The following is an 11,530-nucleotide window of genomic DNA, read 5'->3' as shown; positions in this document are numbered from 1 at the left end:
CCTGTGATATTCACGCAGACATCCATGAATAAACATGGTTAATTGAATTCATTTTGTGCCACCTCTAGATTATACAAAAATACGTGGATAATATGATGAATGTAGTGCTTCCAGGAAACCACTTTCGGGTGATATCTACAGATATACACATGTCGGATGGATTTCCTGCCACTTGAAGATCAAACCATTTATCTGTGAAAACACAATAGAGGGGAAAATATCATACTATACTGTATTAGAAATAAGTTTTGTTGGCTGGATTCCTGACCGGTTGGTTTCCTGGCGGGCGAAACGTGTGCACATCTGCGAGATGACATCACCTGCATTCCACAGCATTAAGCCGGTCGTGTATACTACACAAATGTGATAGAGGTAGATGGAGGTGAGGGAGGGAGGTAGAGAATGGAGAAAGAGGGAGGTGAGGGAGGTAGATAGAGGAAGGAGGAAAATACGGAGAGGAATGGAGAGGCGTGGGGAGAGAGTGAAAGGGCATGAAACGGAGAGGAAAGAGAGGGAGAGTAAAACGGAAAGAGGAGAGTAAGGCACATCAACAAGCAGTGGGAGAATTATGGGAAAGGCGATCGATGGGAAAGGGAGAGTGAGAGAGACAGGGCTGTATGTAAGATTGAAAGTTTTGCTGGCTGACTGGGACGGAAGAACGGTCACTTATAAAGTACGTGCGGGTTGCTAGTTTATATTTTCAAGGCTCGATTGGGGCCGTGTATCTCAATGTGAATGGTTTCACTTTATTATTTTATTTTCAACCCAACAATCGAGTACTGTACAGGGAAGCACAAGAAGGCAGGGTACCACAACGACTCAACGGCCAAGATAAACATATAACAGTAGAGGACTTTAAATAAATATGAAGGGAAAAATACCACTGTATATTCTTTTCATAAGAAAATTACTAAACCGGTATAGGAGGGACGCACATCTGTGGCGTTGTGTCTACAGTTTATATATATTGTCTATACACAGCAACTGCACATCCTCCATCCTGCTCATGGCAAGTCCAGTCCGGATATTGCCCCTCCTTTACATTTGTCCACCCAAATCAATCCCTCTCACCCGGCTAGCTTCCCTCCCTCCTTCCCTCCTCCCCCTATCCCTCCCTATCCGTCTGCCTCCCTCCCTCCCTGCCCCGTGCTGCCCTACCTCCATCGCTCCCCCCTCTCTGGCTCCGTCCCTCCCCCGCACTCTTCATTAGTATCACAACGAGCAGCCGTCGCCTCCCGTCTCATTGCGCCGCGCCAGTGCGGCCACAGTCCCAGCTCGCCGGATCCTCCTTCATTCACTTCCACGCCGCGACTCAACTCGCCATCCCATAGGCGTCGGCACAATCATCACTCGCTCGCTCGCTCAGCCACCCATTCACTAAAAACCTCACCTGCTGTATCAAAACAGAACGCAAAATCATCTCCGGCTAAAAGGAGGAGGAGGAGGACATCGGGGGTGGGTGGGGGGTAAGCAAGAGAATGTATATGTGAGCAAGAGGAGGGACACGGGCTGCACGGAGGCAAAGCGAGCGGGCAGGGAGCGCTTTGGAAGTGGGACAAAGAGGAACACGGGAGAGAGAGACGCGCGAGAGAGGGAAGGGGCTTGAACGAGAGAGGCTACGGTGTGGCTCACAATTTGGGGGTGCTGTGTATATATAGTGGCTGGCTGGCTATGCGCTGCTGCTGCTGGGGCTATTGCAGTCGGGAGCAGCAGAAGCAAGAGGAGGAGGAGTCGGAGTCGGGAGAGGCGCGCGGCAGCCGCTCTGGATGAATCTGCGTCAGCGCTCGCAATGGAATCGTGCGCAGGTAGGCGACCGGCAAACCATCATCACCAACAACCACGCTGAACACAACTCGCGTTACATACACATTCAGCCTTCATACTCCTCGTTCACTCTCCGTCGTTACTGACGCCGCCGCTGCTGTAGCACTGCTCACTTGGAGCCTGGTTGGGACTTATGCCATCGCTCGAAGCACTTTTAGCACCACTTTACAGCATTCCTGATTGTATACCTTTTCATTATGAATTAAATTCATTTTATTAATGGAGCCATATTTTTTTTTCACCATCATCGCTCCAAAGATTATTTTTGCGCTTGTACCGCGGACTGGGAAAGCAATTGGTCGCATTTTGACATTAATTTTTCGAAAATAGGCGAAAATCAAGTATGTGGTTTAATTAAATCGCACAACTACCGCCTGCAATATGCATGCTGTGATGTGCGCATCCAACAGGTCACACACGTTGCATTTATATTGTCTACTGCGTGACGCAATGGGCAAATTGATCAGAGAGCGGACGCCTTGTCTCGCGATATTGCGAGACGTTCGCGTCTCCTTTAATGCGATTGTTTGCTTCATTCATCCCCCGTGTCGCTGTTGTTATTCGTCCCCGGCTGAGCGTTTTAAATAGAGAGGAACGCATCGCTTGCAAGAAGACGGCAACGTTGATTTGGGTTAGTTCGTACTGTGCCACGCAGAGGGTGTTGTGATATACCTGACATAAACATTCTAGATATGATGTCACCGTCAGATGTTTTTTTTACAATTTCCCATCCTTGTTATTTTGTATGGACAATCAGTCATTCAGACAGATTGATAAAATCTTATGATGGGCATTCCTTGACGTATGCCGCTAAGAGCCGCTCATGCTTATTGTCTGACGAGGTTTTTGATGGCCCTCTTACGCTTACGAATGTCAAGTATTATTTTCTCGGGCTTCCTGTAAGGTGCAATCTGTGTTGGTGTGTTGTGTATGCAGTACAGTATCGTGTATACACAACCGGCATTCACTCCTCCAAATAGAGAAACAAAAGTGAGATTTGGACTTGTACTGGCGTTAGTGTTGGGATATTATGGGTGGTCAAAGTGCTTCGGGTGGGATTGTGGCTGGCTGGGCTAGCTTTTATGCTTATTGATAGATTTACGGAGATGGGTATTCCTGTAGTCGGGTTAGGTTATGGATATTATGAGATGTTTGGGTAGATTAATGGTTAGTAGTTTGTTTCGGGTTATTGTTTAATGTTAGGTTTAGGGTTATGTTTAGTGTTAGATTAGGGGCTCTGATTAGTGTTAGGTTTAGGATTACGGATGGATATGAGTGTTAGGATTATCGTTATGGTTAGGGATAGGGTTACAGCTAGTGATAGGGATATGAATGGGATTACGCAAACACAAAATGTAGAGTTAATGTTTTGAAGAATATTGTAGAAAATTAATCAGAATAGGAAATGTATTAATATTACTTTATAATAGACACGTACATGCACATAGGCATGCAGAGTGTATATCGTTGTACTGTTTACAAAACACTGTGCGATATTGATAAATATGTATTACTGTGCTCGATGCAATGTTTGGGTTTATTTAATACTACAGAGTCTACAATTGTGCCACATGAAACCGTGGGCCAGTTTTTGCACCCGTGGAGTGTGTTTCATTTTAAATGTAAGTGAAAGGACTGACATTAATATGTTAATTAGTAAAATAATGACATGCCATCCGAAAGTGTGAAAACACAACTTGAGATGTTATCATTTTGCTTCTTAAAAATGTCACGTACAAAGATGAATTACCCAGCGTTTCATAGCTGTGCGGTCGACATACGGAGAGAAAAAAAACACGCTGCTGAGGAATCGGAGCCGGCATCAACGGTGAATCACAGCCTAAGCTGTCTGCTGACGAATACTTGCATCATCACTCTTCCCACGTGCGGTGGAGCCCACTGCTCTATGAGTTTGATTCCCGCCCATTAAAAACAATAACATCGGTGGCATGGCCCAGCGGTGGCGAGATGTTACCTTGATCGCTTGGTATGGAGGAGGTCGTGGGTTCGATTCTGACCCTGATGCCCGCTGTATATATTTGCAGTTTGCATGTTCCCGCTCTTGGTGGTCGCGTGGCTTTTAATCTAAGTCCTCCGGGTTTTCCCTCCACATTTCAAAACATGCGTTTAGAGTATTTCACCGCTATCAATTTCTGCATGATAAGTCACTTAGTTGAGTTATCATTTTCGGCCAGGTCGCTTCTGAAAAAGAGCAATATCGCTCAGTGAGCCTTACCTGATCAAATATAAATAGTTTAAAGTGACATGTGAACTACTGGTCGTGAGGCCTCTCCTCTTTTTATCAAACAGGGCCTCATTCAGCAGCGGGACTGACAAAAAATGGCTGTACATGAGTTTGATGTTATTTACAATAAATCCAGAGTGAGTTGGTTTGGGATTCTCTCATAATAGGCTTAGTGTTGTTCCCATACAAAAACACGTTTACCCAGCACACATTAAAAAGTATTTAGTGATTCACAGAGGTGGGGCCTAATGTTATGCGCATCATGCTATGATCCTGTGTACTTGGTTAAATGACTGGCCATGTACATACACTGATGTAATTGGCAATTGGTATCTTAACATAGTGGTGAGTGCAGTGGTTAGCACACTACGCTATGACTCGATGCAACCCGAGGTTGATTTCAGTCTACAACTTACATCGGTGACGAGTGGTTATCTGAATAAATCTTGGGTACCCCTCCCCCCCCAAACCCCCTTTACCAGCCCAAACTGACTATCATGGTGAAGTATGGTCAAACAACCTTCACCGACATGGTAAGGACAGGGCTTCGTCTATCAGTGACACGAAGGGTTATAAACAATGCTCTGATGAATATGGTCTGGGCCTCCTGTGAAGTAAGTTCAGCTTAAAATGGGTCACTCGTACGGTGTGTGTGAATCTCAGCAATTGGGAGACACGTGTTGGTCCTATTTCCTTATGTCTCCGGCCATAGTAGTTGATAGCGTTCGGTACGTTCTACCCGCACGTGCCCCAGTAACCTACATGGCAAAATGGGATATCTTTCGTTTGTCTATAAATTACTGTGCAATACAGGCACATCCTGCAGTACTATAGTTGTTTACATGTTTTATTTATTAATTTGTAAGTTACAGTACTTAGACGTAACAATGAGTAATTATCACTGGTTTTAAACTAGGTTTTATTAAAACAAATTCTCTGCATGTGATTACTAAGGGTGTAATTATCCGTTTGTCAGGATTCAGGATCGTGATTCCATGAAATAATAATAAAAAAAATCATTTTGGTGAATGTAGCAGCTTCCATTGACTAGCGGGTTCATGTGACCCGGTATATAATACAACAATTAATCAAGATTTTTACTGCACACGTAATGCGATACATCTGTCATGTATTTTAAGCATCAATATTAATTGATCAATCATGGTGCCATAATTCTAAATATACAACATAGTTTGTTTTTTTGGTCATATTATGCAGTTAACTCTGTTTTGTAGAAGACGACAACTTTAATAACGATAAACAACTGCAATTGAACATGATTTATTTGACCTATTCACCTGTGATATCTGGGAACATAACAACCCCCCCCCCCACACACATGCCCTTGCTAGCAAACCACCACAGAGCTTCTGGAAACAAACAGTGCCCCTAACTCTGGACAATGTTTTAACCAGAGAAGTGAGATGGTTAATCTCACAGGCAAGTGCCAACTGTGTTGCCGAATTGCACAAAGAAGTCTACACGTTGCCTTTTTACACAGTACTACCAAATCACCCCGAATGTGCCTGATCTCGTAATACTTTGATTTTTAAAGGGTTTGTCTGTTACCGAAAACAAGTTTTAAAATGCATTAGGTTCCATAGTGTTAAGTGCAGTCTTCAACTCTGTCTCTCTGCCCTCTCTGTTTATGTGCTGTAAAGTAGGGCCATTGCCCGAAACGTCACCAACTTAATTTTGTATCTTTTCTCATTGACTAATGTGTTTTGTTGTTTGTGCTTGTGCAACACTTCAACTCAACATCGCCAAATAATTGGTCAGATTTTGGAAGCCAAGCAGGTTTGAGCCTGGATCGTACTGCACTGGAGGGTGTGCAGTATTAAGCAGCACAATATTTTATCTTGAATATATCTGGAATGCTTCGACTGTTACCCCCTCATTAATAATAATGGCATTTATAAAGCGCCAGATTTTGCAGAAAAGTCAACAACTCACAGGTGCGGAGACAAACTTAGGGGCTGCTTGAAAGCCTGACCCAGACAGATAGGCCTTCAGATGTTTCTTAAAAGTCAGAGTGCATTTGATCTTGCGTATGTGCAACGGAACAGAGTTCCATGCCTAGGCAGCAACAGCAAAGAACCGACGTGTGAGGCTCTTAACAGTTTGAGACCTTGGTGTCTGAAGCAGATTTTGGGGTTTTTATCGAGGCAATCCGGTTTCCTCCCACATGCGTGAATGGCAAAGGTCAAACAAGAGGACCCTCCTTTGAAAGTCTTGAATATTCAGTCGTGCTCTTCTGGTTAAAGGGCATTTCTGTGTTATGGGAGTTACAGGTGCTGTATTTAAAATTTTAATTTATTATGTAGAGTTTACAATTATCGCAAGATTCCAAGTAAAGTGCTATAGAGTACTGTATGTTAACGTTATGTGTCTTTCAGTGTCGGCTTAGCCTGAGTACGGTAATACAGTTGTTGGTCATAGTTGGTTTTGCTTATGGTTTATTGTGATAAATTACAGTTCTAGACTTTCACAAGGAAGAAGCATAGAGGGCGCAAGATGGTAAAGTTGATTGTTTTGGCATTTTGTGCAGGAAATTAGTGAACAATGGGATAGCGATATAACAATGCGGTCAACATGTATGTATATTGAACTTCTTTTACATCGTATGTAGCCAACCATGCAAATCGGAGGTGCGGTGGAAGGACAACAGACTAAACACAAAGCAGTAATAAAGAATTTCGATTTAAGGCTTTCGTGACTGCAAGGATTCATCTTCTTTGGTTCTATCGGTAAAGTCACGTAGAATGAGAATAAAATAATAAATTGATGAACAAAATAACACTTTTAGTTTTCAGCTAAGATTTACAAGTGCATAGCTGTTTAAAAAAAAAGAACAGTTACATTTTTAAAAAATATATCATGATTTCAGACGTTTAAATGGCAGCTTACCCCCTTCATGCCCTCGTAGTTTGTCTTAAGTCTTCACGACCACCCATCCCTCCCGCGCTCCCCCACGAGCCCGCATTTTCTCGATTAACCCAGTCTTTTATATTCACATGCAAATCAAGCCACGGCTCCCCACGTGCATCTAATGGTTGGTAATCAGGGAAAGCTGCAGCGTGGGAAGTCACGAGGGTCCCGCAGTTGAGAATAAATGCTTTAATATAAAAAAAATCTAATAATTCTACCAGTTTAAGAAGTTGGCACAGTAGAATGTACGTATGTATGTTGAACTTCTTTCGCACTGTACGTAAACCAACCGTGTTAATCACAAAAAAAAATACCCACAGACGATTGGCCTTTTGAGTTATTTTAATATACGGTACCTGGAAATGTTTGACCGATGCCAAGAATGCTTCAAACAACAACTGGGGAAGCAATGACTCCAGGTAACACTGTGCATGATGTGCATAGCACATGTCGTAAAGACGCCTCCAAATAGTCCCTCGACAACAATGCAAGTTAGAGTGCTCTCTCTCTCTCTATCGGATCAATATTGTGGGCAACGTTGACAGATTGCAGCCGGGTCATGATGCACATTGCTGCATAGCCTCACCAAAGAAGAAGTCAAATGAGTTTGATGTGTATCAGTCATATGTTTATTTGTTTTATAGTCAAACGCTGATGGGCTGATTGGCATTGCCCGACACTCGTTGGTGGCATGTACTTATGAATCCGTGAGGATTACAGTCACCGTAGGGGCCATATCAGTGAAACATATAAAAAAAAACATGAACTGAAGTGCTTTTTGGAAGAGATGAAGTCATGGCAAACATTATTTATAGATTATCACATAGCTGAAAGTTCGAGGCCTACACAGAGTTGCTTTTTTCTTCCAATGGAGTCCAAGAAATGTTTCCACCAGTGAGTGATGTCTTCTGTGTAGCTGTGGAAATAAATGCAAGGAGGTGGCCCGCAGCTTTGAGAATGAGATTCCATTCTAAAACAAAACAAGAAATCCCACCGACCTTAAGTTAGGATTACATTGACGTCTCAGATTTATTTCGCGGTTACACATTACCGTGCTTCATGCGAGCAGTGCTGTACCGTACATGATGATAATATGAATAGGCTGTTGCAGATCAGAATAAAGTGCTGCACCATAAAAGTGAGAGGGCACAATTTTTGCACTCTTGTTGCCAAATGACTTGTCAAAGATTACAATATTAATAAAAATGAACACTAATGACCAATTATGCCTGGCATTTGTAGACACGGAAAAGTCATCCGACTCGGTGGAAGTGTATGCAGTCGCCTAAACTCTCACAGACCCAAGTCGTAAAAACAATCACAAAAAAGCGATTTAATAAAAATAATCCGCAAAAGACTCTTTTTACCAAAATACTCTCTACCAAAATATTAACCATCTGAGATGTGCTGGTGACTTGCTCGTCATAACAAGCAATTGAACTAAACGACCGCACAGGAAATGAGACAATAATTTAATAAAGAAAGCTGCAAAGTGGGTCTCTAGACGAATGAGCACAATTTAAATCACGTGCAAGTTCTCAACATCTGAATACATCTGAATACATCTGTTAGAGGGACACAGCTGGAAAACACACGAGAGTACATATACATCGGGCAGTGACTGCACAACACCAGCTATGACATGGTCATCATCGATCACTGACAAACAAAATGTAACAAAAAGCTCAAGTGCACAAAGAAGCATGGAGAGGTGCATACTAAGAATTACTGTATGTTGAGAGCATGGAAGAGGAACAGATTAGAGCGCATATGACAGTAAATATATTATACGGACTGTTCAGAAAAGTACATGGGCTTGGCATGACCCTTCACAAGAAGGTATTGTGGCCAGTGTTCAAACTAATGATGAAATGGCAGCCAAAGGAGGATGGATCTCCACCTTGGCGTTACAGCTCATTTGCAAATACGAGATGGATCCAGTAGTGGATAGATCAGGGATATTGACTGCCACAAATGCATAAAACCTCTAAACCTGAAAGTATATGAACCTTATGGCGGTACCCCGGCTCTCGCATAATGTCCGTGATGCATCTCGACGAGCTGTACACGATGCACTATGGTGCGTACGAACGTTCAGGGGTTTCCGCACAATCGTCCTCGCTGCGTTTTGACATGACGGAGTAGCACCGAATTCGGATTGATTGGTACCCCAGTCGCGGAGTTAGATACACTCCTGGAAAAAAAAATGATGTTGTCTTAATCAAGAAAATGTATACTTTTTTTACCGTGGAAACTAAAACGCCAAGCATCTATTCCATTACAGTAATTTGAGTACTGTGTGCAACAGTTATGCGTCTGTTTTTCAATAGCATTTTCCAAGCCGAAAAACATATTTTTTTTCTGCCCGCTGCCCTTTAAAGTTATGAATATTTTCTGTGCCAATTATGGGTTTTCACATAACATTGTGGGGTCGGGGTCATTCTGTCCATAATGTGCGTTGCAACTCTATCCGGCAACAGGCCACTCGATATGAAATGCTCCTGCAGCTTTCCCCTGTTTATGTTTATACGCCATATACAGTGGGCAAGTGCTAAAAGCGTAGGCCACATTTTGGAGGAGTGGAATTTCATATTTGTGGCATCGGGGTGAATGTGGCGGCCTATGTAACAGACCTCACAGTTATGCTAGGCCTGTACGAGCGATCTGGCTGTCCGCCCGGGACAAATCCAAGGTACAGCGCTAGCGAAGGACATCAATGTGTGGCTATCGCTATACAGCCTAATCTAAAATAACCTCAGATGTCCAATTCCAATAGATCACTTTGACAGGCCGCGTGCACACGGCCGCACAATATGGTGCTTTAGCCCACAAAAGGGGTATAAATCTTTGTCTTTTATTTTCACCAGTTAATATTAATGAAACAGGTTTTTTTGGTTGGATAGTTTTTTTTCTATACGTATGAAGCACGTTACCTTCGCCAGTTGATATTTATTGATGGCATAGCTTGATTTAACATCGCTGTTGTACGTGGATTTAGTTTTTTACAACTCAGCATTTATTTGAAGGCAGCCATTACCTCAGATGTTATAATGGAAGCTTTTAAAGTATATATATTGATTTTCATATATGAATCTTTAAAAATCAAGAATTTGGTATTTAGTTTTTCTGTAAAACTAATCTGAACAACTTGTACAAATTACTCCTAGTAAAGTTATTGTATTATCATAACAATGCACTTTATTAGACAGTATAATTTGTGTCATTTGCACCATAATTGGGGTGCTATTATTATCTGCCTACTTTTTCTTCTCTTATGCACGTACTGTAGTCGGATGAATTTTCCACTACTTTTTGGTTTCTTGTCTTGTTTACACTTGTGGGGATCTACTTCTGGGAGACTGCTTCTGGGGTCAATTGCAGGCAGGTCACTACCACGGATAAGCACAGATAGTAGGATGAATGTTATGGCACTTCTGGGTTACTTCTCTTAACTGTGGGTAAGTGCGGATAATAGGAACGTCTGCAGATCGAATCAACGGTAGGCATCGGAATCGCAAACAATAGGATATGGATCAGAGGAATTATGCGGCACTGTATAAGCTTTTATTCCACCTACCTACAGTGTAGTTTACATTCTCACGTCTTATCATCCTACCTGTTTGATGTGCTGCTTGCATGCGTTGTATTTTGGAAGATCAGCCTCACCGCAATCTACAAAAAGTTCAACAATACGCCGGCAAGCCCTGCACGTTGACCAGATGCAGTTCTTGGCATTAATGAGACGTGTCGACCTCTTCCATGCAACAGTTGTGTTGAGTGGTACCATGATTCAATGCACAGGAATGCACGTTTTCCTCACTTCTTTTGAGCAACCAAAGATGTGTATGTGTGTGCGTGCGTGCCCGCGCGCGGGAGTGTTTTTTTGCGAGTGAAAAAAGAAAAGTTCAAATAAAGCCCAACGCCCAAGCAAACCCTTCCAAAAAAATACCGCTCACTCTCAACAAGACCTCCGGTGCTATAATCCGACCTTCGATAAAAAAAAACACATTTGTGCGTCCGTGCCGAGAGGTACACAGCCGAGCAACACATGTGCGTGCCCTCGCACAGAAAGGCCAAACCACCTGTCAAAACTAAACCCCGTGCAGTTACAGACGGGAGGAACAGTTGCCTGCCTCTTAAACCCATTACCATGCCCGCAGCGGCAAAAAAAAACTACTTTCCTAATGTCTAGCTCTAAAACGTTCTCTTCCGAACCATCTTAACTTTAAAAAGTATACGTAAAATCTTAAACAGTATTTTTTGTTGTCGTATTTAAAAATAAACTGGCTCATCGTGTGTTTAAAAAAAAAAGATAACCATTATGCAGGTAAGATCTACTGACATTAAACATTAGCAATGTATTTGGTCATGTTAAAAAAACATATTTGGCAATAACTATACAGTATTTTTAAGTGAGTTACTAACATATATTTCAGTGTTTGCGAGACTAACGTTCGCCAAAGAATACTGCTGATCCTTCCTGTTTTACACTTCCCTGAGTTGACGTCCCATCGGACCGAGGATGCGGGTTTG

At 42.5% G+C, this 11,530-nt stretch overlaps 1 protein-coding gene across 3 annotated transcripts in view; it reads left to right on the top strand.

Annotated features, from left to right (window-relative positions):
• The first annotated feature begins 641 nt into the window (after nt 1–641).
• The window catches only part of LZTS2 (leucine zipper tumor suppressor 2), a 71,701-nt gene continuing 60,812 nt past the window's right edge, over nt 642–11,530 (top strand). For 2 of the 3 annotated variants that reach the window (XM_032950492.2, XM_032950486.2), the window contains exon 1: nt 642–1,805. The gene's annotated coding sequence lies outside the window, so the exon portion shown is untranslated. The remainder of the gene's footprint in view (nt 1,806–11,530) is intronic. The other variant, XM_032950493.2, reaches the window with a different exon arrangement.

This window comes from Petromyzon marinus, chromosome 9 (genome assembly GCF_048934315.1).
Source record: "Petromyzon marinus isolate PM22_M1 ecotype Great Lakes invasive population chromosome 9, UKy_Petmar_22M1.pri1.0, whole genome shotgun sequence".
Taxonomy (NCBI): Eukaryota; Metazoa; Chordata; class Hyperoartia; order Petromyzontiformes; family Petromyzontidae; genus Petromyzon; species Petromyzon marinus.
Note: the sequence above shows the minus strand (reverse complement) of the source record. Positions and strands in the feature narration are given on the sequence as shown.